The sequence below is a fragment of the Heterodontus francisci genome, chromosome 30, assembly GCF_036365525.1.
Source record: "Heterodontus francisci isolate sHetFra1 chromosome 30, sHetFra1.hap1, whole genome shotgun sequence".
Taxonomy (NCBI): Eukaryota; Metazoa; Chordata; class Chondrichthyes; order Heterodontiformes; family Heterodontidae; genus Heterodontus; species Heterodontus francisci.
In genome coordinates, this window is record NC_090400.1 from 1,554,154 (window position 1) to 1,580,429 (window position 26,276).

Below are 26,276 nucleotides of genomic sequence, written 5' to 3' on the forward strand. Positions count from 1 at the left end.
TAACGTCAGTCATTGGGAAAATGTTGAAATCTATTGTTAAGAAAGTCTTAACAATTCACATAGAGAAGCATAGTATGGTTAGAACAAGTTAACAAGGTTTTATTAAAGGGAAATCCTGTTTGACAAATTCATCGGTGTTCTTTTAAGGATGTAACTAATAGGGTAGATAAAGGGGAACCATTAGATGGATTTCCAAAAGGCATTCGATAAGGCGCCACACAAAGGGCCAGATTTGTTCTCATCCTGATGGAGGGATTCGTGGCATTGGGGCGGAAAAATCGGGGTAGAATCGACTGCCACAGAGCCTGACGCTGGGAGGTCCGGTTGTTATTCTCCCAGGGGCAGGAATGCCGATGACCATCCTGTCCAGAGGCCAAATAAAGGCCTCCTCCCGCTAGGATCTTATCAGCGCTGGGGTGGGGAGGGGTGGGAGAGGGTGTGTGGGCCTTCGCCATGCAGGGAGGAAGTTTTGGAAAATGTTGGCTTGGGGATGTTCCTCCTTCGTGGGCAATTTGTGGTCCACAGAAGACCCCCACTGGGAACAACAGTACTCCCCAGGAAACCCCTCCCCCTGGACCGAACACCCACCCTCCGGACATGCCCGAACGACCCTGATTCACCTACCTCTGCTCTGGGGTTCCAACGCTGGGCCTGGGTCCAAGGCCTCTGCAGTACTGACAGTGGTCACCACTCCCGGTTGCGCTGCCGATACTGCTGAGCTGCCAGCCCTCTGATTGGCTGGCAGAGCCTGCAGCTCTTGGGGTTTTTAAAGGGACGGGGATCTCGCCTCCTTAAACTTTGACAGCAAAAGACTGGGGGATCGCTCCGGGGGGCTGAAAAAATGGAGAGGTGGGAATCCCCCCGCCAGAAGCCCTGCCTCCTGCACAAAATCTAGCCCAAAAGGTTAATAGGCAAGATAAGGGCTCATGGAGTTGGGGTAATATATTCGCATGGATAGAGGATTGACTAATGGACAGGAAGAAAAGATTGGGCAAAAACAGGGCATTTTCAAGTTGGCAGTGTTACAATAAGTATTAGGATAGCTAATGGTGTGCCTTTATTTAAGAAGAGCAGCAGGGATAAGCCCGGGAACTACAGGCCGGTGAGCCTTCCATCAGTGGTGGAAAAGTTATTGGAAGGGATTCTGAGAGACAGGATTTATATGCATCTGGAAAGCCAAGGTCTGATTAGGGATAGTCAGCATAACTTTTGGAAAAATCATGTCTCACGAATTTGATTAAGTTTTTTGAGGAGGTGACCAAGAGGATTGACGAGGGCAGGGCAGTGGACATTGTCTACATGGACTTTAGCAAGGCCTTTGACAAGGTCCCGCATGGTAGGCTGGTCCAGAAGGTTCGGACACATGGGATCCAGGGTGAGCTAGCAAATTGGATACAAAATTGGCTTGGTGATAGGAGGCAGAGGGTGGTAGTGGAGGGTTGTTTTTCAGATTGGAGGCCGGTGACCAGTGGTGTGCCGCAGGGATCGGTGCTGGGCCCTCTGTTGTTTGTCATATATATTAATGACTTGGATGTGAATGTAAGGGGCATGATTAGTAAGTTTGCAGATGACACCAAAATTGGTGGTCGAGTGGACAGTGAAGAAGGTTGTCTAAGGTTACAACAGGATATAGATCAACTGGGAAAGTGGGCAAGGGATTGGCAAATAGAATTTGATGCAGATAAGTGTGAAGTGATGCATTTTGGGAAGTTAGACCAGGGCAGGACATATACAGTGAATGGCAGGGCCCTGGGGAGTGTTGTTGAGCAGAGAGACCTTGGGGTGCAAGTACATGTTCCCTGAAAGTGGCAACACAGGTAGACAGGGTGGTGAAGAAGGTGTATGGCATGCTTGCCTTCATCGGCCGAGGCATTGAGTACAAGATTTGGGACGCCATGTTACAGTTGTACATAACGTTGGTTTGGCCGCATTTGGAGTACTGTGTGCAGTTCTGGTCGCCGTACGACAGGAAAGATGTGATTAAGCTCGAGAGGGTGCAGAAAAGATTCACAAGGATGTTGCCTGGTTTGGAGGGCTTGAGATATAAAGAGAGATTGGATAGGCTGGGTCTGTTTTCCCTGAAGCCAAGGAGGCTGAGAGGGGACATGATAGAGGTATATAAAATTATGAAAGGCATAGACAGGGTAGATAGCCAGAGACTGTTTCCCATGGTAGGGGTGACTAAAACTAGAGGGCATAGATTTAAGGTGAGAGGGAGGAGGTTTAAAGGGGATCAAAGGGGTAAATCTTTCACACAAAGAATAGTGGGTATCTGGAATGAGCTGCCTGAGGAGGTGGTGGAGGCAGGAACAGTAGCGACATTTAAGAGGCATCTGGACAAGTACTTGAATGAGCAAGGCATAGAGGGATATGGAATTAATGCAGGCAGGTGGGATTAGTTTCGATAGGCATTATGGTCGGCATGGATGCGGTGGGCCGAAGGGCCTATTTCTATGCTGTCCGACTCTATGACTGTATAACCGAGGCGGGAGGAGTGTGCTGTCTTTCACTAATTCCATTTCTCCACAGGTCCGGTCACAACATTTATTTAAATGTTTACCCAGTTACCGATGTAGTCAATTATATACTCTATTTTGATTTCAGAATAAAATCCACCAACCAGGTTTCTTTAATAAACAACAAAGGTATTAATTTATTATTAAACAAGAATAAGGTAATACAGATGCAAAGAGTTAACACGCTGTTTGAAATATGGCAGTAAATATACATATATATACTCTCTTCTCAACACCCAATGCACACACACATGCACAGCGTTCTAAGGAAAAATAAAGATTCTTTGGCCAAAGTACTTGTTAATTCTTGAAGAAAAAAGATAAGGTAAGTTATGTTCCAGATTGCATACTGTCTGGAATCTGAGTACATGTAGATGGGTCACTGGCACCTTTTCAGAAGCAGTTCGTTCAGATGTTGAGAGGAAATCTTCCAGAAGATTTTCAGGAGAAATGCAGCAGCAGGCATGACAGCTATCATGCATTGGATGTTTTTGCAAGATTTCTCAGAGAGGTGGAGAAAAGATGAACTGGGTGTTTCTTTCAGCAGGCTACAAAACCAACTGACTCAAAACAGTGTTCAAAAATGAAACCCACTCTTGAGCACCATAAATCGTGACATGTCACTTCTCTTTTTTTTTTAGGTTAGAGATACAGCACTGAAACAGGCCCTTCGGCCCACCGAGTCTGTGCCGAACATCAACCACCCATTTATACTAATCCTACACTAATCCCATATTCCTACCAAACATCCCCACCTGTCCCTATATTTTCCCTACCACCTACCTATACTAGGAGCAATTTATAATGGCCAATTTACCTATCAACCTGCAAGTCTTTTGGCTTGTGGGAGGAAACTGGAGCACCCGGAGAAAACCTACGCAGACACAGGGAGAACTTGCAAACTCCACACAGGCAGTACCCGGAATCGAACCTGGGTCCCTGGAGCTGTGAGGCTGCGGTGCTAACCACTGTGCCACTATGCCGCCCTTGTTAAGAACTCTCATAGTCAGAAGGCACCCGTTTTTAACTTAGCTGAAGACATGTGACATCCAGTCAATGTTATTTTTAAACAAAGTCCTTCCAGTGCTCGTTTCAAAAAATCCAGCATCTATTGGAATCACTTCAGTTCTCCAATGAATCTATCCCTACAGTTCTAAAACACGAGTATTCAAAAATATTAAAAAATGGAAGCACGCTTATAACAGCAGGCACTGACTAGTGGAGTGCTACAAGGATCAGTCCTGGGGCCTCAATCTATATTAATGACTTAGATGAAGAGACAAAGATTAATGTTTGCTGATGATACAATGGTTGGTGGAAATGTAAGCTGTGAGGAGGACACGGAGAGGCTGCATAAAGATATAGACAGGTTAAGTGAGCGGGCAACAAGATGGCGGATGGAGTATAATTTTTCTTATTTGTTGAACTGCTGCAGTCCTTGGGGTGTAGGTACACCAACAGTGCTGTTAGGAAGGAATTTCCAGGATTTTGACCCAGCAACAGTGAAGGAATGGCGACATAGTTCCAAGTCAGGATGGTGTGTGGCTTGGAGGGGAACTTGCAGGTGGTGGTATTCCCATGTGTCTGCTGCCTTTGTCCTTCTAGGTGGTAGAGGTTTTGGGTTTGGAAGGTGCTGTCAAATGAGCCTTGGTGAGTTTCTGCAGTGCATCTTGTAGATGGTACACACTGCTGCCACTGTGCGTCGGTGGTGGAGGGAGTGAATGTTTGTAGATGGGGTGCCAATCAAGCGGGCTGCTTTGTCCTGGATGGTGTCGAGCTTCTTGAGTGTTGTTGGAGCTGCACCCATCCAGGCAAGTGGAGAGTATTCCATCACACTCCTGACTTGTGCCTTGTAGATGGTGGACAGGCTTTGGGGAGTCAGGAGGTGAGTTACTCATTGCAGAATTCCCAGCCTCTGACCTGCTCTTGTAGCCACAGCATCTAGATGGTCAATGATAACCCCCCAGGATGTTGATAATGGTGGTGGTGGGGGGGGGGGGGGGTGGAATTCGGCAATCGTGATGCCATTGAACATCAAGTGGAGATGGTTAGATTCTCTCTTGTTGGAGATGGTCACTGCCTGGCACTTTTGTGGCGCGAATGTTACTTGCCACTTATCAGCCTAAGCCTGGATATTGTCCCGGTCTTACTGCATTTCTACACTGACTGCCTCAGTATCTGAGGAGTCGCAAATGGTGCTTAACATTGTGCAATCATCAGCGAACATCCCCATTTCTGACCTTATGAATGAAGGTCATTGATGAAGTAGTTGAAGATGGTTGGGCCTAGGGCACTACCCTGAGGAACTCCTGCAGTGATGTCCTGGAACTCAGGTGATCGACCTCCAAAAACCACAACCATCTTCCTGAACTCAGGTATAGTCAGTGACAAAGATCCAAGGCACTTACTCCCAGTTGTCCCTCATTGCCAGTTCCCATTCTCAGTCCCTAACCCAGTCCCTATTCCCAGGCTCTATTCCCAGTCCCCATTCCCAGTGGAGATGCAATGAATCTGAAACAATGGGCAAAGTTTACCTGTAGCAGCTGCTGATCACATTCCAAGAACACAATCCTTGTGCCCAATGCAAAACAGCTGAATAAATAATTCTCCTGGATTGAAACTTGAAAATTCACAAAGTGCTTGACAACATGGCCCTCCAATGTGATCAATAATCTACTCACACTGCTCATCAGTGTTAATGGTAGGTTAAGTATGTTGTTAAAGATACACTGGTGAAGGGCATTGTTTAATTAAGAACTTAGAGCGGATAAAAAGAGAGCCTGCTAAGACATAGGGGGAAAGGGGGTATAGAATCTGTATTTTTGGGAAGAAATTGGCTATCAAGGGAAATCATCTCTGTGCAGCTTCATTCTTCACTATTTGGCTTGGATCTATAATAATATGGTAGCAGAGGATGACTGCTGAAAGGTGAAGATTGGAAGCTGAGTTTTTTTTTGGATAGAAGGTTGTAATCTGAGTTATGTTTGAGAATAATAGCTGAAACCAAGTGTGAAATGTTAGGGTATAATTTCTCACTTGGTGTTCTCTGAATCTGACCTTTTATAACCAATGGAAAAAGGAAGTGTCTATGTGAACATGGGTTATCTCCTTACTGAAGAGAAAAAAGGTATGGCACTATTGCTTTTGTACAAGATCAAGTACAAGGTATTTTGTGAGCTAGAGGCCTGTCAGTTAGTCATTGAAGAAGGTTTGGAGCTAATAACCTTTTTTTATGCTTAAAATTTATAAGAAAGCTAATCTAGTAAATATATACAAGGTGTGGTCAGCCATTGGTAAATTTAGAAAGATACAGTTATTTCCATGGAGGAATATATCATGGAATTTAACACTGTATAAAAGATTGCAGAAATTCTATTTGGAAATTCCTTGTTCAGTGCTTGATTTCAAGTTGTTGAATTGTGTTGTACATGTGTAGACTCCTGGTCTTAACTGGAGTGACATTCTCAAATACTTGGATCAGGTATCTGCTTGATTGCTTTAACTTTAAAAATATATGTGTATATATAATCACTTCCATCTGCCTTCATAGCACAAATTATATCTTTAGTGTCTCAAGATGCAGGACTACCAGAAGGATGTGGAGGCTTTGGAGAGGGTACAGAAGAGATTTACCAGGATGTTGCCTGGTCTGGAGGGCATTAGCCATGAGGAGAGGTTGGATGATCTGATTGTTTTCACTGGAATGATGGAGGTGGAGGGGTGACATGATAGAGGTTTACAAAGTTGAGTGGCATGGACAGAGTGGATAGTCAGAAGCTTTTCCCCAGGGTGGAAGAGTCAGTTACTAGGGGGCATAGGTTTAAGGTGTTAGGGGCAAGTTTTTTTTTCAGAGGGTGGTGAGTGCCTGGAACTTGCTGCCGGGGAGTGGTGGAAGCAGGTACAATAGTGATGTTTAAGAGGTGTCTTGATGGATACGGACCCCAGAAGTGCAGAAGGTTTTAGTTTAGACAGGCAGGCTTGGAGGGCTGAATGGCCTGTTCCTGTGCTGTACTGTTCTTAATTCTTTGACTCTGGTTGTGGCATTCTGAGGCCCTGGGGCATAGACATAATATAGCAGAAAAGAGTCATGGACATAAATGAGGATAGAGCCAGGAGAGTCATAATATACAACAAACAGGTCCTTTGGCCCATTGTGTCTGTGCCAGCCATCAAGCACCCGTCTATTGTAGTCCCATTTCTCAGCACTTGGCCTGTAGCCTTGTATGCTCTGGTGTTTCAAGTGCTCATCTGAATACTAATGTTGAGGGTTGCTGCCTCTTCCACCCCTTCAGGTAGTATGTTCCAGATTCCACCCACAGGCTGAAAAAAAAAAAAATCCTCAAATACCTTCTAAACCTCTTGCCCCTTGCCTTAAATCTATGCCCCCTGGTTATTGACACTTCCACTAAGGGCAGATGGGAAGTAACATTATCCCTATCAATGCCCCTCATAATTTTATATATCTCAATCAGATTTCCACCCCTCCAAACCCCTCAACCTTCTCTGCTCTAAGGAAAACAAGCCTAGCTGATCCAGTCTCTCTTAGCTGAAATGGTCCAGTTCAGGCAACATCCTGGTGCATCTTCTCTGCACTCTCCAGTGCAATCACATCCTTCCTATAATGTGGTGACCAGAACTGTACACAGTACTCCAGCTGTGGCCTAACTAGCATTTTATACAGCTCCATCATAACCTCCCTGCTCTCTTATTCTATGCCTTGGCTGATGAAGGCAAGTAGGGATTAGAATAGATGGGTGCTTGATGGCCGGTGCAGATGCGTTGGGCCGAAGGGCCTGTTTCTATGCTACATAACTCTGACTCTATCTCATATGCCTTCCTAACCACTTTATCTACCTGTGCTGTTGCCTTCAGTGATCTATGGACAAGTGCACCAAGGTCCCTCTGTACTTCCTAGGGTCCTACCATCTATTGTATATTCCCTTGCTTTGTTAGTCCTCCCAAAATGTGTCACCTCACACTTGTCAGGATTAAATTCCATTTGCTACTGCTCAGTCCATCTATATCCTCCTATAATCTAAGGTTTTCCTCCTCACTATTTATGACACCACCAATTTTTCGTGTCATCTGTGAACTTCCTGATCATACCTCCTACATTCACGTTTAAATCATTAATGTATGCTACAAACAGCAAGGGTCCCAGCACCGATCCCTGCGGTACACCACTGGTCACAGCCTTCCACTTGCAAAAACAACCCTCGACCATCCCCCTCTGCCTCCTGCCACTAAGCCAATTTTGGATCCAATTTGCCAAATTGTCCTGGATCCCATGGGTGCTTACCTTCTTAACCAATCTCCCATGCGGGACCTTATCAAAAGCCTTACTGAAGTCCACATAGACTATATCAACTACTTTACCCTCATCTACACATCTAGTCGCCTCTTTGAAAAATTCAATCAAATTTGTTAGACATGATCTCCCCCTGACAAGCTAAGCTGACTATCCTTGATTAATCTCTGCCTCTCCAAGTGGAGATTAATCCTGTCACTCAGAATTTTTTCCAGTAGTTTCCCTACCACTGATGTTGGACTCACCGGTCTGTAATTACCTGATTCTGTAATTATTCCTACTACCCTTGAATAATACCACATTTGCTGTCCTCCAGTCCTCTGGCACCTCTTTTGTGGCCAGATAGGATTTAAAAATTTGTGTCAGAGCCCCTGCTATCACCTCCCTTGCCTCACATAGTAGCCTGGGATACATCTCATCTGGGCGTGGGGATTTATCCACTTTTAAGCTCACTAAAACCACTAATATCTCCTCCCTTTCAATGTTAATTTGTTCAAGTGTTTCACAATTCCCTCTCTCTGATCTCTACACCTCCATTGTCCTTTTCCATAGTGAACACAGATGAAAAGTAATCATTTAAAACCTCACTTATGTCCTCTGGCTCCACACACACATTGCCACTTTGATCCCTAATGGGCCCTACTCTTTCCCTGGTTATCCTCTTGCCCTTAATATACTTATAAAGCGCCTTGGGATTTTCCTTATTCTTGCCCGCCAGGTGTTTTTTCATGCCCCCTCTTCGCTCTCCTAAGTACTTTTTAAAGCATCCCTCTACACTTTCCATACTCTAATGCCTCTGCTGTTTTCAGTGCTCTGAATCTGCATAAGCCTTTTTTTTTACCCCCTGATCCAATCCTCTATATCCCTTGACATCCAGGGTTCCCTGGACTTATTGGGCCTACCCTTTACGGGAACATGTTGGCCCTGAACACACACTTTCCTTTTTGAATGACTCCCACCAGTCAGATGTCAACTTTCCTACAAGTAGCTGCTCCCAGTCCACTTTGGCCAGATCTGTTTTATCATTTTGAAATGTGCCTTCCCCACATTTATTTCCAGTCCGTCTTTGTCCTTTTCCACAACTACCTTAAATCTTAGAGTTATGGTCACTATCCCTGAAATGCTCCCTCACTGACACTTCACCCACTTGTCCGGCTTCATTCCCCAGGATTAGGTCCAGTACTGCCCCTTCTCTTGTAGGACTTTCTATGTACTGGCTCAAAAACTCTCCTGTGTGCATTTTAAGAATTCTGCCCCCTTTAAGCCTTTTGCACTTAGACTACCCCAGTTTATATTGGGGAAGTTGAAATCCCCAACTATTATTACCCTATTATTTTTACACCTGTCTGAGATTTGTCTACATATCTGTTCCTCTACCTCTCCCTGACTATTTGGGGGCCTTTGTACACTCCCAGCAAAGTGATTGCCCCCTTTCTGTTTTTAAGTTCTACCCATATTGCCTTATTTGAGGAACCTGCTAAGATATCATCCCTCTTTACTGCAGTTGATCCTTGATCAACAGTGCAATGCCACCTCCTTTTACATCCTCCCCTGTCATGCCTGAAGATTCTATACCCTGGAATATTGAGCTGCCAGTCCTGCCCTTCCCTCAACCATGTCTGATAGCAATAATATCATATTCCCATGTGTTAATCAATGCCCTCAATTCATCTGCCTTATTTCTGAGACTTCTTACATTAAAATAGGTGCAATCCTGCCTTGCATTATTCGCTTGTGCCTTAACAAGTATATATTTGCTCTGCCTTCCAGACTGACTCAGTTTCTCTTCTATATTTGGCTGTGCATCACCCCCTGCTGTACCTCCACTCTGTATCCCATCCCCTGTCAACTTAGTTTAAACCCTGCCCCCCAATAACACTATCAAATCTCCCAGCAAGGATGTTGGTCCCGTTCCAGTTCAGATACAATCTGTCCAACTTGTACAGGTCCCACTTTTGCCAGAAACAGACCCAGTGATCCAGGAAAGTAAAGCCCTCCCTCCTGCATCATCTCTTCAGCCACATATTCATCTGCTCTATCCTCCTATTCCAATACTCACCAGTGTATGGCACCGGGAGTAATCCAGTGATTACAACTTTTGAGGTCTTTTTTAATCTGCTACCTAGCTCCCTAAAGTCTTGTTGCAGGACTTATAGAACATAGAACATTACAGCGCAGTACAGGCCCTTCTGCCCTCCATGTTGCGCCGACCTGTGAAACCATCTGACCTACACTATTCCATTTTCATCCATATGTCTATCCAATGACCACTTAAATGCCCTTCAAGTTGGCGAGTCTACTACTGTTGCAGGCAGGGCGTTCCACGCCCCTACTATTCTCTGCGTAAAGAAACTACCTCTGACATCTGTCCTATATCTATCACCCCTCAACTTTAAGCTATGTCCCCTCGTGTTTGCCATCACCATCCGAGGAAAAAGACTCTCACTATCCACCCTATCTAACCCTCTGATTATCTTGTATGTCTCTATTAAGTCACCTCTCCTCCTCCTTCTCTCCAACGAAAACAACCTCAAGTCCCTCAGCCTTTCCTCGTAAGACCTTCCCTCCATACCAGGCAACATCCTAGTAAATCTCCTCTGCACCCTTTCCAAAGCTTCCACATCCTTCCTATAATGCGGTGACCAGAACTGCACGCAATACTCCAGGTGCGGCCGCACCAGAGTTTTGTACAGCTGCAGCATGACCTCGTGGCTCCGAAACTTGATCCCCCTACTAATAAAAGCTAACACACCATATGCCTTCTTAACAGCCCTATTAACCTGGGTGGCAACTTTCAGGGATTTATGTACCTGGACACCAAGATCTCTCTGCTCATCTACACTACCAAGAATCTTCCCATTAGCCCAGTACTCTGCATTCCTGTTACTCCTTCCAAAGTGAATCACCTCACACTTTTCCGCATTAAACTCCATTTGCCATCTCAGCCCAGCTCTGCAGCCTATCTATGTCCCTCTGTACCCTACAACATCCTTCGGCACTATCCACAACTCCACCGACCTTCGTGTCATCTGCAAATTTACTAACCCACCCTTCTACACCCTCTTCCAGGTCATTTATAAAAATGACAAACAGCAATGGCCCCAAAACAGATCCTTGCGGTACATCACTAGTAACTAAACTCCAGGATGAACATTTGCCATCAACCACCACCCTCTGTCTTCTTTCAGCTAGCCAATTTCTGATCCAAAGCACTAAATCACCTTCAACCCCATACTTCCGTATTTTCTGCAATAGCCTACCGTGGGGAACCTTATCAAATGCCTTACTGAAATCCATATACACCACATCCACGGCTTTACCCTCATCCACCTGTTTGGTCACCTTCTCAAAAAAACTCAATAAGGTTTGTGAGGCACGACCTACCCTTCACAAAACCGTGCTGACTATCGCTACTGAACTTATTCTTTTCAAGATGATTATAAATCCTGTCTCTTATAACCTTTTCCAACATTTTACCCACAACCGAAGTAAGGCTCACAGGTCTATAATTACCAGGGCTGTCTCTACTCCCCTTCTTGAACAAAGGGGACAACATTTGCTATCCTCCAGTCTTCCGGCACTATTCCTATCGACAATGACGACATAAAGATCAAGGACAAACACTCTGCAATCTCCTCCCTGGCTTCCCAGAGAATTCTAGGATAAATCCCATCTGGCCCAGGGGACTTATCTATTTTCACACTTTCCAAAATTGCTAACACCTCCTCCTTGTGAACCTCAATCCCATCTAGCCTCGTAGTCTGTATCTCAGTATTCTCCTCAACAACATTTTCTTTCTCTACTGTAAATACTGACGAAAAATATTCATTTAACACTTCCCCTATCTCCTCTGATTCCACACACAACTTCCCACTACTATCCTTGATTGGCCCTAATCTAATCATCTTCCCTCTCTAACTTCATCCCTCTCTCTACCTATGTCGTTAGTACCAATGTGAACCACGACCTCTGACTGTTCAGCCTCCCCGTTCAGAATGTCCTGCAGCTGCTCTGTGACATCCTTGACCCTAGCACCAGGGAGACAACATACCATCCTGGAGTCATGTTTGCAGCCACAAACACCTATCTGTACCCCTTACGATATAATCTACCACTATAGCTCTCCCACTCTTTTTCCTTCCCTCCTGGCAGCTGAGCTACCCTTGGTGCCATAGACTTGGCTCTTGCTGCATTGCCCTGAGAAGCTATCTTCCCCCAACAGTATCCAAAGTGGAAATCTGTTGGAGAGCAGATGGATGCAGGGGACTCCTGCAATCCCTGCCTGGTGGTTACCCATTCCCTTTCTGCCTGAGGAGTCTTTACTTGAGGTGTGACCACCTGTTCGTGCTATCCACAATGATCTCAGCATCACGGATGCTCCATAGTGTCCCCAGCCGCCACTCCAGATCTGAAACGTGGATTTCGAGAGCTGCAGCTGGGGATGCTTACTGTGCGTGTTTGCCCTGGACACTGGAAGTGTCCCTGACTTCCCACATTGCACAGGAGGAGCAGTCCATGCTGCTGACTGCCCTGCCATGACTTGCCCTTAATTTACTCAAAATAAAAAATTTGAGATTATTTACACAAGGGTCCTTGATTCCCTAAAAAAAAAAACGCTACTTGCTATATAAAAAAAACTGTAGACTTTACCTTTTTCGTTACTTTAACATAGAAACATAGAAAATAGGAGCAGGGGTAGACCATTTGGCCCTTCGAGCCTGCTCCACCATTCATGCTGATCATCCAACTCAGTAACCTGTTCCCGCTTTCCCCTCATATCCTTTGATCCCTTTCGCCCCAAGAGCTATATCTAACTCCTTCTTGAAAACATACAATGTTTTGGCCTCAACTGCTTTCTGGGGTAGCGAATTCCACAGGCTTACCACTCTCTCGGTGAAGAAATTTCTCCTCATCTCAGTCCTGAAAGGTTTACCATGTATCCTTAGACTATGACCCCTGGTTCTGGACTCCCCCACCATCAGGAACATCCTTCCTGCATTTACCCTAAGTCCAATTAGAATTTTATAGGTTTTTATGAGATTCCCCTCACTCTTCTGAACTCCAGCAAATATAATCCTAACCGACTCAATCTCTCCTCATACATCAGTCCCACCATCCCAGGAATCAGTCTGGTAAACCTTCGCTGCACTCTCTCTATGGCAAGAACATCCTTCCTCAGATAAGGAGACCAAAACTGCACACAATATTCCAGGTGTGGCCTCACCAAAGCCCTGTATAATTGCAGCAAGACATCCCTGCTCCTGTACTCGAATCCTCTCGCTATCAAGGCCAACATACCATTTGCCTTTTTTACCACCTGTTGCACCTGCATGCTTACCTTCAGCGACTGGTGTATGAGAACACCCAGGTCTCGTTGCATATTCCCCTCTGTTTATAGCTGTTCAGATAATCTGCCTTCCTGTTTTTGCTACCAAAGTGGATAACCTCACATTTATCCACATTATATTGCATCTGCCATGCATTAGCCCACTCACTCAACTTGTCCAAATCACCTTGAAGCCTCTCTGAATCCTCCTCACAACTCGCCCTCCCACCAGTTTTGTCATCTGCAAATTTGGAGATATTACATTTAGTTCCCTTATCTAAATCATTGATATATATTGTGAATAGCTGGGGTCCTAGCACTGATCCCTACAGTACCCCACAAGTCACTGCCTGCCATTCGGAAAAAGACCCGTTTATTCCTCCTCTTTGTTTCCTGTCTGCCAACCAATTTTCTATCCATCGCGATACACTACCCCCAATCCCATGCGCTTTAATTTTACAAGCTAATCTCTTATGTGGGACTTTGTCGAAAGCCTTCTTAAAGTCCAAATAAACCACATCCACTGGCTCCCCCTCATCAACTCTACTAGTTACATCCTCCAAGAATTCTAGTAGATTTGTCAAGCATGATTTCCCTTTTGTAAATCCATGCTGACTCTGCCCGATTCTACCACTGTTCTCCAAGTGCTCTGCTATAAAATCTTTGATAATGGACTCTAGAATTTTCCCCACTACCGACGTCAGGCTGACTGGTCTACAATTCCCTGTTTTCTCTCGACCTCCCTTTTTAAAATAGTGGGGTTACATTGGCTACCCTCCAATCTGTAGGAACTGTTCGAGTCTATAGAATCTTGGAAGATGACCACCAATGCATCCACTATTTCTTGGGCCACTTCCTTAAGTACTCTGGGATGCATACCGTCAGGCCCTGGGGATTTATCGGCCTTCAATCCCATCAATTTCCCCAACACCATTTCTCTACTAATACCGATTTCCTTCGGTTCCTCCCTCTCTCTCAGCAAGCCCTGTGTTCCCCAACATTTGTTATGTTTGTGTCCTCCTTTGTGATGACAGAACCAAAGTATGCATTTAGTTGGTCAGCCATTTCTTTATTCCCCATAATAAATTCCCCTGTTTCTGACAGTGAGGGACCTACATTTGTTTTCACCAATCTTTTTTTCTTCACATACCTATAGAAATTTTTACAGTCAGTTTTTATGTTCCCCACAAGCTTGCTCTCGTACTCTATTTTCCCCTTCTTGATCAATCCCTTGGTCCTCCTTTGCTGAATTCTAAACTGCTCCCAAACCTCAAAATATTAAACAAAAAATGGAAGCACTTTCGGGTGGCACAGTGGCGCAGTGGTTAGCACTGCAGCCTCACAGCTCCAGCGACCTGGGTTCAGTTCTGGGTACTGCCTGTGTGCAGTTTGCAAGTTCTCCCCGTGACCGCGTGGGTTTCTGCCGGGTGCTCCGGTTTCCTCCCACAGCCGAAGACTTGCAGGTTGATGGGTAAATTGGCCATTGTAAATTGCCCCTAATGTAGGTAGGTGGTAGGGGAATTGAGGGGATGTGGTCGGAATATGGGATTAATGTAGGATTAGTATAAATGAGTGGTTGATGGTCGGCACAGACTCTGGCCTAAGGGCCTGTTTCAGTGCTGTATCTCTTTTGAGGAAAAAAAAAAGATGGTCATTGCCTGACACCTATGTGGCACGGAATTTACTTGTCACTTATCAGACCATGCCTGGATATTGTCTAGGTCTTGCTGCAGATGGACATGGGCTCCTTCAGTATCTGAGGAGTAGTGGATGGTACTGAACATTGCTCGATCATCAGCGAACGTCCCCACTTCTGACCTTATGATGGAGGGATGGTCTTTGACGCAGCTGAAGATGGTTGGGCCTCGGACACTACCCTGAGGAACTCCTGAATAGCCTTCTACAGTGCTATACTATTCCATGATCCTTTCCTGCTCAGTTTATTATTTACACTTGCACATACTTGCTCCAGGTACAGTTTGTATTCAAAAAAACCCTGTTCACTGCAAAACCTCTCAACCTTTCCACTCTGTTCTTTCCGGATGTAACTGGCTACACAACAGCAAGAAACAAACAGGAAACACAATTTTCAGGACAGAAAGGTTTTCACCTGACGTTCTTGGTGAATTCTCTGTCACAGGAGAGGATGCTGCAGGTCCTGTGGAAAGTAATAATACAAGTCAAAGAATTTTAGCAATATCGATACAAGACTGATGCAAATTTTCTTTGAGTCATGAAAAGTGAAATGATCACCTAATCTCCTCAAGCTGGCCTACATATGACTCCAGTCACACACTGACTTTTAATGTCCTCAGAGTAAATTAGCAGCACACTGGTCCCTGTCCCTTTCTGAGTCAAGTGGTGGAGCCTGCCCCCTCTATCTCACCCCACCCCTCAACCCCCGGTTGCCACTAGACCCTGTGCGCACCCCCCCCCCCCCCCCTCATCCCCCAACCCCCTTCACAGGTTGCATGCAGAACCTTGCAAGCAGAGGCAATATAAAATGAAGAGTGCAATTCTAAAGAGGGTGTGGGACCAGAGGAATCTGGGGTATATGTGCACAAATCACTGGAGGTGCCAGGGCAGGTTGAGAAAATGGTTAACAGAGCACAAGATCCTGGGCTTTATAAATGGAGGCATAAGAGTACAAAAGCAAGGTAGTTAAGATAAATTTGTATAAAACATTGAAATAAAAACAAGAAATGCTGGAAATACTCAGCAGGTCTGGCAGCATCCGTGGAGAGCAAAGCAGAGTTAACATTTCAGATCAGTGACCCTTCATCAGAACTGCACTCACCCGCCTCCAGCATTCTCCCTCTACCGAGACCGCTCCCTCAGGCCTCTTACCCGCTCTTGAACTTTTCATTGAAGGGTTGATTTCGGAAGGATGTTCCCGATGGTGGGGGAGTCCAGAACCAGGGGTCATAGTCTAAGGATACGGGGTAAACCTTTCAGGACTGAGATGAGGAGAAATTTCTTCACCCAGAGAGTGGTGAACCTGTGGAATTTGCAACCACAGAAACCAGTTGAGGCCAAAACATTGTATGTTTTCAAGAAGGAGTTAGATATAGCTCTTGGATCTAAAGGGATCAAAGGATATGGGGTGCAAGTGGGAACAGGTTACTGAGTTGGATGATCAGCCACGATGATAATGAATGGCGGAGCAGGCTCGAAGGGCCGAATGGCCTACTCCTGCTCCTATTTTCTATGTTTCTAACTGTCAGCGAGACAGTGTCCATCTCAATTTCTCTGCCCTCCTCTCTCACTCTAACCTGTCCCCCTCTGAACTTGCCGCACTCAAAAAAAAAAAAAGCAGTTCTGATGAAGGGTCAATGACTTGAAATGTTAACTCTCCTTCTCTCTCCACAGATGCTGCTAGACCTGAGTATTTCCAGCATTTCTTGTTTTTATTTCATATTTCCAGCATCTGCAGTATTTTGCTTTCATTATATTACTGTATAAAACAATGGTTCGGCCTCAACTGGAGTATTGTGTTCAGCCCTAAGCTTCACACTTTAGGAAGAACATGAAGGCATTAGAGAGTGCAGAAAAGAATGGTTCCAGGGATGAGGAACTTCTGTTACATGGATAGATTAGAGAAAAGAAGATTTTGTCCCTGACACTCACATTCTATTCCCACTAAATTGCTGATCACCAACTTCCCCTCCTGCTCCCCAGATTAATCGATTATTGTAAATGGTTTTCTCTCTCTCCAGCTGTTGCCCTCTCTCCTTTAAATCTGTTGTCATCACCCCCTTAAAAAAAAACACTAGACCCCATTACCCTTGCAAACTACCACCCCATCTCCAATCTCCTTTTCCTCTCCAAAGTCCTTGAGTATATTGTCACCTCTCAAATTCCCATCTTTCCTGGAACTCCATGTTTGAATCCCTCCAATCAGGTTTCCAACATGCCACAGTACTGAAACAGTCCTTATCAAAGTCACAAATAGCATCCTATGTGACTGTGACAAAGGTAAACTTTCTCTCCTCGTCCTTCTTGACCTGTCTGCAGCCTTTGACACAGTTGACCACACTATCCTCCACCAATGCCTCTCCACTGTCAGCCTGCTGGGTGGGACTCATCTCACCTGGTTCCACCTTTATCTAATTGTAGCCAGAGTATCATCTACAATGACTTCTCATCCATCTCCCGCACGGTTACTTCTGGTGTCCCCTCCCATTTCTCATCACATGTTGCCCTTCGCTGACATCATTCGAAAACACAGCGTTAGTTTTCACGTCATAGAGCCGTACAGCACAGAAACAGGCCCTTCGGCCCACCGTGTCCATGCCGACCATAATGCCTATCTATACTAATCCCACCTGCCTGCATTAATTCCATTTCCCTCTATGCCTTGCTCATTCAAGTACCTGTCCAAATGCCTCTTAAATGTTGCTACTGTTCCTGCCTCCACCACCTCAGGCAGCTCATTCCAGATACCCACTATTCTTTGTGAAAAATTTACCCCTTGGATCTCCTTTTAAACCTCCTCCCTCTCACCTTAAATCTATGCCCTCTAGTTTTAGTCACCCCTACCATGGGAAACAGACTCTGGCTATCTACCCTATCGATGTCTCATAATTTTATATACCTCTATCATGTCCCCTCTCAGCCTCCTGCGCTCCAGGGAAAACAGACCCAGCTTATCCAATCTCTTTTTATATCTCAAGCCCTCCAAACCAGGCAACATCCTTGTGAATCTTTTCTGCACCCTCTCTAGCTTAATCACATCTTTCCTGTAGTGCAGCGACCAGAATTGCACACAGTACTCCAAATGCGGCCGAACCAACGTTACGTACAACTGTAACATGACGTCCCAACTCTTGTACTCAGTCCCTCAGCCGATGAAGGGAAGCATGCCATACGCCTTCTTCACCACCCTGTCTACCTGTGTTGCCAATTTCAGGGAACTATGTACTTGCACCCCAAGGTCTCTCTGCTCAACAACACTCCCCAGGGCCCTGCCATTCACTGTATATGTCCTGCCCTGGTTTAACTTCCCAAAATGCATCACTTCGCACTTGTCTGCATTAAATTCCATTTGCCAATCCCTTGCCCACTTTCCCAGTTTATCTATATCCTATTGTAACCTTCTTCACTGTCCACTATACCACCAATTTTGGTGTCATCTGCAAACTTACTAATCGTGCCCCATACATTCACATCCAAGTCATTAATATATATGACAAACAACAGAGGGCCCAGCACCAATCCCTGTGGCACACCACTGGTCACCAGCCTCCAATCTGAAAAACAACCCTCCACTACCACCCTCTGCCTCCTATTACCAAGCCAATCTTGTATCCAATTTGCTAGCTCACCCTGGATCCCATGTGTTCAAACTTTCTGGACCAGCCTACCATGCGGGACCTTGTCAAAGGCCTTACTAGACAACGTCCATCACCCTGCCCTCGTCAATCCTCTTGGTCACCTCCTCAAAAAACTCAATCAAATTCGTGAGACATGATTTCCCATGCACAAAGCCATGCTGACTATCCCTAATCAGACCATGCCTTTCCAAATGCATATAAATCTTGTCTCTCAGAATCCCTTCCAATAACTTTCCCACCACTGATGTAAGGCTCACCGGCCTGTAGTTCCATGGCTTATCCCTGCTGCCCTTCTTAAATAAAGGCACAACATTAGCTATCCTCCAGTCTTCCAGTACCTCACCCGTGGCTAATGATGATGCAAAAATCTCTGCCAGGGCCCCAGCCTTGCTTCCCATAGAATCTTAGGATACACCTGGTCAGGCCCTGGGGATTTATCCACCTTAAAGTGTTTCAAAACCTCCAAAACCTCTTCCTTTGTAATGTTGATATGCTCCAGGATATCGGTGTTCCCTCCCTTGAACACACCGACTTCCATGACCAACTCCATAGTAAATGCAGACGAGAAATGTTAATTTAAGACCTCGCCCATTTCCCGTGGCTCCACATATAAATTGCCGCACTGATCCTTAAGGGACCTACTCTCTCCCTAGCTACCCTTTTACTCTTAATATACTTATAAAATCTTTTAGGATTCTCCTTTATCTTATCTGCCAGGGAAATCTCATGGCCCCTTTTCGCCCTCCTAATTTCCTCCTTTAGTGTAGTCCGACATCCCCTATACTCTTCGAGGGACTCGCTCGATCCCAGCTGCCTATACCTGTCATATGCCTCCTTCTTTGTCCTGACCAGACCCTCAATATCCCTCATCAACCAAGGTTCCCTAAACTTGCCAGCCTTGCCCTTCCATCTAACAGGAACATGCTGGCCCTGAACTCTTCCTATCTCACTTTTAAAAGCCTCCCACTTGCCAGACGTCCCTTTACCTATAAACAGCCTCTCCCATTCAACTTTTGAGAGTTCCTGTCTGATGCCATCGAAATTAGCCTTCCCCCAATTTAGGTCCTTCAACCTGAGGACCAGTCCTATCCTTTTCCATAACTATCTTGAAGCTAATAGAGTTATGGTCACTGGTCCCAAAGTGCTCCCCCACTGACACATCAACCACCTGCCCATCCTCCTTTCCTAAGAGGAGTTCGAGTGTAGCCCCTTCTCTAGTAGGGCCATCCACATACTGCTTCAGAAAACTATCCTGGACACACTTAACAAATTCTTCCCCATCTGATCCCTTAGCACTAAGGCAGTCCCAGTCAATATTAGGGAAGTTAAAATCACCTACTATTACAACCCTATAATTCCTAAACCTATCTGTGATTTCCCTTCATATATGCTCCTCCACCTCCCTCTGACTATTGGGGGGGCCTATAGTATAATCCCATCCCTTTCTAAGTTCTACCCATATGGCCTCGCTGGACATTCCCCCCTGGAATATCCTCTCTAAGTACTGCCGTGATGACCTCCCTAATCAATAGTGCAACTCCCCCTCCTCTCTTACCTCCACCTCTGTCATGCCGGAAGGATCGGTACCCCGGAACATTGAGTTGCCAGTCCTGCCCATCCCTCAACCACGTTTCTGTAATAGCTATAATATCACAATCCCATGTACCGATCCATGCTCTGAGTTCATCTGTCTTACCTGTAAGGCTTCTTGCATTAAAGTAAATGCAGTTTAGCCTACCAGACCTTCCACGGTCCCTATCCTGCCCCTGCCCGGCCTACCTACTGGACTTGCTTGCTTTTAACCTCTACATTTGCCTCAACTATCTCATCTGAGAGACTACTACTTTGGGTCCCACCCCTCTGCAAGACTAGTTTAAACCCTCCCGAGTAGTGCTAGCAAACCTCCCTGCAAGGATATTGGTCCCCCTCCAGTTGAGATGCAACCGGTCCTTCTTGTACAGGTCACCTCTGCACCAGAAGAGATCCCAATGATCCAAGTAGTTGAAGCCCTCCTGCCTACACCAGCTCTTCAGCTACGCATTCATTTGCCTAATCCTCCTATTCCTACCCTCACACGCATGTGGCACAGGGAGTAATCCTGATTACAACCCTTGAGGTCCTGCTTTTTAACCTTCTGCCTAACTCCCTATATTCACTTTGCAGGATCTTATCTCTCTTCCTGTCTGTCATTAGTAACAATTTCGACCACGACCTCTGGCTGCTCACCCTCCCCTTTCAGAATGTCCTGCAGCCACGCCGAGACATCCTTGACCCTAGCACCAGGAAGGCAACATACCATCCTGGAGTCTCGTTTGCGGCCACAGAAACGCCTATCTGCACCCCTTACGATAGAATCCCCTATCACTAGGGGTGGCGCAGTGGTTAGCACCGCAGCCTCACACCTCCAGTGACCTGGGTTCAATTCTGGGTACTGCCTGTGTGGAGTTTGCAAGTTCTCCCTGTGTCTGCGTGGGTTTTCTCCGGGTACTCTGGTTTCCTCCCACCACCAAAGACTTGCAGGTTGATAGGTAAATTGGCCATTATAAATTGCCCCTAGTATAGGTAGGAGGTAGGGGAATATAGGGACAGGTGGGGATGTGGTAGGAATATGGGATTAGTGTAGGATTAGTATAAATGGGTGGTTGATGGTCGGCACAGACTCGGTGGGCCGAAGGGCCTGTTTCAGTGCTGTATCTCTAAATAAATAAATAAAATAAAAACTATAGCTCTTCCACCCCTTTTCCTCCCCTGCTGTGCAGCGGAGCCCTCCGTGGTGCCACGAACTTGGCTGTTTCTGCTTTCCCCTGGGAGGTCATCCTCCACACCCCCCCCGCCCCCCCGCCCCCGCCAACAGTATCCAAAGCAGTATATCTGTTTGAGAGGGGGATGGCCACAGGGGATTCCTGCACTACCAACTGCGCCTACTACTCCATCTGGTGGTCACCCATCTCGTTTTTCTGCCTGTGCAACCATTACCTGCAGTGTGACCACCTCACTAAACGTGCTATCCACAACTTCCTCAGCATCAGGGATGCTCCACAGTGAATCCACCCGCAGCTCCAGCTCCGTAATGCGGGTAGCCAGTAGCTGCAGCTGCATACACTTCCTGCACACATGGTCATCAGGGACACTGGAAGCGTCCCTGATTTCCCACATAGTGCAGGAGGAGCAGATCACGGGGCTGAGCTCTCCTGTCATGACTTACCCTTAGATTACTTAGTTACTCCCTATAAAAAATACTAATTACACTAGGAGCCTTGTTCCACCCACTCCAATCTAAAGTCCTTAAAAATAAAACACTTTAGTAGTACTCACCTTATCACCAGAGGTTTTTTCAACAAAAAAAACTTTCCCCTTATGTTTTAAGATATTCTAACAGCTGCTACTCACCAACCAATCACCTCGCAGCTCTCCTCTGACGCCACTGTCGGCTTTTTTCAAAACTCCAGCACGCTGGAAGAGCTCTGACTGCTCTCACAGGTCCGCTCTGCTCCCGGAAAGTAAGAGACTGGGCCTCGATCCTCAGGCTCGATTTATAGGCTCCGCTCTCGGTGTTCTCCCCACAGGGCCGCTCCGCTCCCGGAAGGTAAGAGCCCGCTCCCGGAATGTACACTGACAACTTCCAGCTCTACCTCACCACCACTTCTCTCAATTCCTCCATTGTCGCTAAATTATCAGACTGCTTATCTGACATCCAGTACTGGATGAGCAGAAATTTCCTCATTAAACATTGGGAAGACTGAAACCATTGCATTTGGTCTCAGCTCCAAACTCTGTCCCCTAGCCACCGACTCCATTCCTCTCCCTGCCAACAGTCTGAGACTAAACCAGTCTATTTGCAACATTGGTGTCACATTTGACCCTGAGATGAGTTTCCGATCTCATCTGTGCCATCACTAAGACCGCCTATTTCCAACTCCATAACATCGCACAACTCAGTTCATTCTCTAAAATAAAAGCAAAATACTGCAGATGCTGGAAATCTGAAATAAAAACAAGAAATGCTGGAACCACTCAGCAGGTTTAGTTTAGTTTAGTTCAGTGACCCTTCTTCGGAACTGACCAACTGGGTCACTGACCCGAAACGTTAACTCTACTTCTCTTTCCACAGATGCTGCCAAACCTGCTGAGTGGTTCCAGCATTTCTTGTTTTTATTTCAGTTCATTCTCTGCTCATCTGCTGCTGAAACTTTTATTCATGCCTTTGTTACCTCTAGACTTGACCACTCCAACACTCCCGGCTGATCTCCCACATTCTATCCTCTGTAAACATGAGGTCATCCAAAACTCTGCTGCCCATATCTTAACTCACACCAAGTCCCTTTCCCCTATCACCCCTGTGCTCGCTGACCTACATTGGCTCCTGGTCAAGCAATGTCTTGATTTTTAAAATTCTCATCCTTATTTTCAAATCCCTCCATGGCCTCATCCCTCCCTATCTCTGTAATCTCCTCCAGCCCCACAACCCTCCAAGATATCTGTGGTCTTCTAATTCTGACCTTTAGTGCATTCTTGATTTTAATCGCTCCACCGTTGGTGGCCGTGCTTTCAGTTGCCTTGGCCCCAAGCTCTGGAATACCCTCCCTAATCTCTTTCCTCCTTTAGACACTCCTTTAAAACCTATCTCTTTGACCAAGCTTTTAGTTATCTGACCTAATATCTCCTTTTGTGGCTTGGTGTCATACTTTGTTTTACCAAGCTCCTGTGAATTGCCTTGGGTCATTTTGTTATGTTAAATGCACTATATAAATATATGTAGTTGTTGATTAGATGAATTTTGGTAGAGGTGTTCAAAATCATGAGGGATCTGGACAGAATAGATAAGGAGAAACTGTTCCCATTGGCAGAAGGATAGAGAACCAGAGGACACCGATTGAAGATGATTGGCAAAAGAAGCAATGGTGACATGAGGACAAACTTATTTACACAGCGAGTGGTCAGGATCTGGAATACACTGCCTGAGAGTGTGGTGGAGACGGAATTAATTGAGGCATTCAAAAGAGAATTGGATAATTATCTGAAGAGAAAAAGTTTGCAGGGCTACAGGGAAAAGGTGGGGGAGTGGGACTAGGTGAGTTGTTCTTGCAGAGAGCCAGCACAGACATGACGGGCTGAATGGCTTCTTTCTGCATAACCAATCTATGATACTATGGTTCTATGATATAGCAGGTGACTGATTCAATCCAAATGGACTGCAATAGAGTCATAGAGTGATACAGCACTGAAACAGGCCCTTCGGCCCACCGAGTCTGTGTCGATCATCAACTACCCATTTATACTAATCCTACATTAATCCCATATTCCCTACCACATCCCCACCTTTCCTCAATTCTCCTACCACCTACCTACACTAGGGGCAATTTACAATGGCCAATTTACCTATCAACCTGCAAGTCTTTGGCTGTGGGATGAAACCGGAGCACCCGGTGAAAACCCACACGGTCACAGGGAGAACTTGCAAACTCCGTACAGGCAGTACCCAGAACTGAACCCGGGTCACTGGAGCTGTGAGGCTGCGGTGCTAACCACTGCGCCATTGTGCTACCCCAAAAGTAGTTTGAGGTACTGTTTTGTCACCTTGTCTAGGGCATTTAGGGATTGGCAATAAATGTTGACCTTGCCAGTGATGCCCACATCCCGTGAATGAATGAAAAACAAGGCCAGCTCCTGCATATGTACAGTACACAGTGCATACACGATTCACTTCTGGCTGGCTACCATGAACAAGCTTAAAAGGCCGAACTGATAAGTGTGCATTTTTATAGACATTTTGAAAGGAGAGAAAGACAGGTAGACAGAGAGCCACACAGAGTGACCAAGGGGCAGAGTGTGACTGAAGGATATTGCGATTTTGGAATAGGCTTCTGATAAGATACAAGATAGAAAACAGTGTAGGAATAGAAGTCATTTTCAAGTTGACAGGCTGATACTAAGAGTGCCACAGGGACCTGTGCTGGAACCATAGCTATTTACAATCTATATCAATGAGCTAGGTGAAAGGGCCAAGTGTAATGTATCTGAGATATTCCCACTCATGAAGGAATCAAGAATGAGAGGACAGAGATTTAAAGTAATTGACAAAAGAAGCAAAAGTGACATGAGGGAAAACTTTTTCATGCAGAGTGTGATTGTGGTCTGGATTGCGCTACCTGAGTGTGGAGGAGGAGGTTCAATCAAGGCATTCAAAGGGGAATTAGACTGTTATCTGAGAAGGAAGAATGTGCAGGGTTACAGGGAGAAGGCAGGGGAATGGCACTAAGTGAATTGTTCATTCAGAGAGCCAGTGCAGACATGATGGGCTAAAGAGCCTCCTCCTGTGCTGTAGCAATTCAGTCATTCTGAAGATGCAAAGCAATGTCGACAGGTTAAGTGAGTGGACAAAAAAGTGGCAGATGGGGATATAATGTGGGGGAGTGTGAGGTATTCACTTTGGTAGGAAGAATAGAAAACTCGAATATTTTGTAAATGGTGAAAAACTATTAAATGTTGGTGTTCAGAAGGATTTGGGTGTCCTTCTACACAAATCTCAAAATTAACTTTCAGGTTCAGCAAGCAAGTAGGAAAGCAAATGGTGAGTTTGCCTTTATTGTGAAGGGGTTGGAGTACAAGATTAAGGAAGTTTTGCAGCAAATGTGCTGGGCTTTGATAAGACCACACCTGTGTATAGTTTGGTCTCTGTAACTAACAAAGGATGCACTTGCCATAGAGATGGCGCAACAAAGATTTATTAGACAACGATGGAGTGGGCTGGAGAGGCTGTACGACTTAGTCCTGCTCCTATTTCTTATGTTCTTATGACTGGGAGGGACAGAAGGACAGAGAGGGAGAGAGAGGGGAAAAGGAACTTTACTGTTTATCTAACCTGTCATACCTGTCCCCTCATACCATACAATCCTGTATTGGGCTGCAATGGAACAGAGTATGTTCAGTACACGATGGTTAAAACGGGAATGATTCACTCCAGTCTGATAGTATACAGTCCTTAAGTTTCTCCCTGTTAGCTAGGAGCACAGAAGTCCCTCAAGCCTGCACAGCCATGGCTGTCTGCTGTATCTGTATAGGAATGGACTGAGAAATACACAGGCTCCACAGTGGCTGACAGGACTGAGTCATTCCATCTTGGACTGAGTTTTTTCATTCCAGACTTTTTTTATTATAAAAGAACAGAACTTTATTCACAACAGCCTAGTGTTGTCGTCTTTGATCTCCTGCCTCCTGAATCATTAACCCAGGCATCCGGGTTAAAACAGATTCAGAATTGGAATAAGAACTTCCTTCTACGATTGTCTGGGGCCTGACGTTTTGTATATTGCTGCGTCTCTTGTTCTTTCATGTATTTTGAAGACTTTGGTGCTTTTTAGGCATTGGTTAACCATTTCATTCTTGGGCATTTACCGTAAACCGCTTCAATCCTGTGTATTTGCAAGGGACACGATCTAATTCTCACCCTTTTCAGTCAATTAAAACCTGCACTTCCATTCAGCAATCCAGTCTCCTGTCTCTACACAGGTTAACACAGTTTCACAATGCAGCAATGTCTGAATGGAAACCACTTTTGATCCATTTCCCAATGCATTTTATAACATTTTTCAGAATGTGAAAGTAGATTTACCTGACAGATTGAGCCCCAAATTGAAGAATTGTTATAAAATATAGAAATGTGATTTGTTCTTTTAAACAGTGAGACTGAAATATTGCAGGGTACTTTTCCATTAAGAAGAATTCTGGGACTGGGACCAGGACTTCCTGGCTTTGGAGTCAGACTTGGAGGCAGGGAAGCTGAGAAAGGAGGG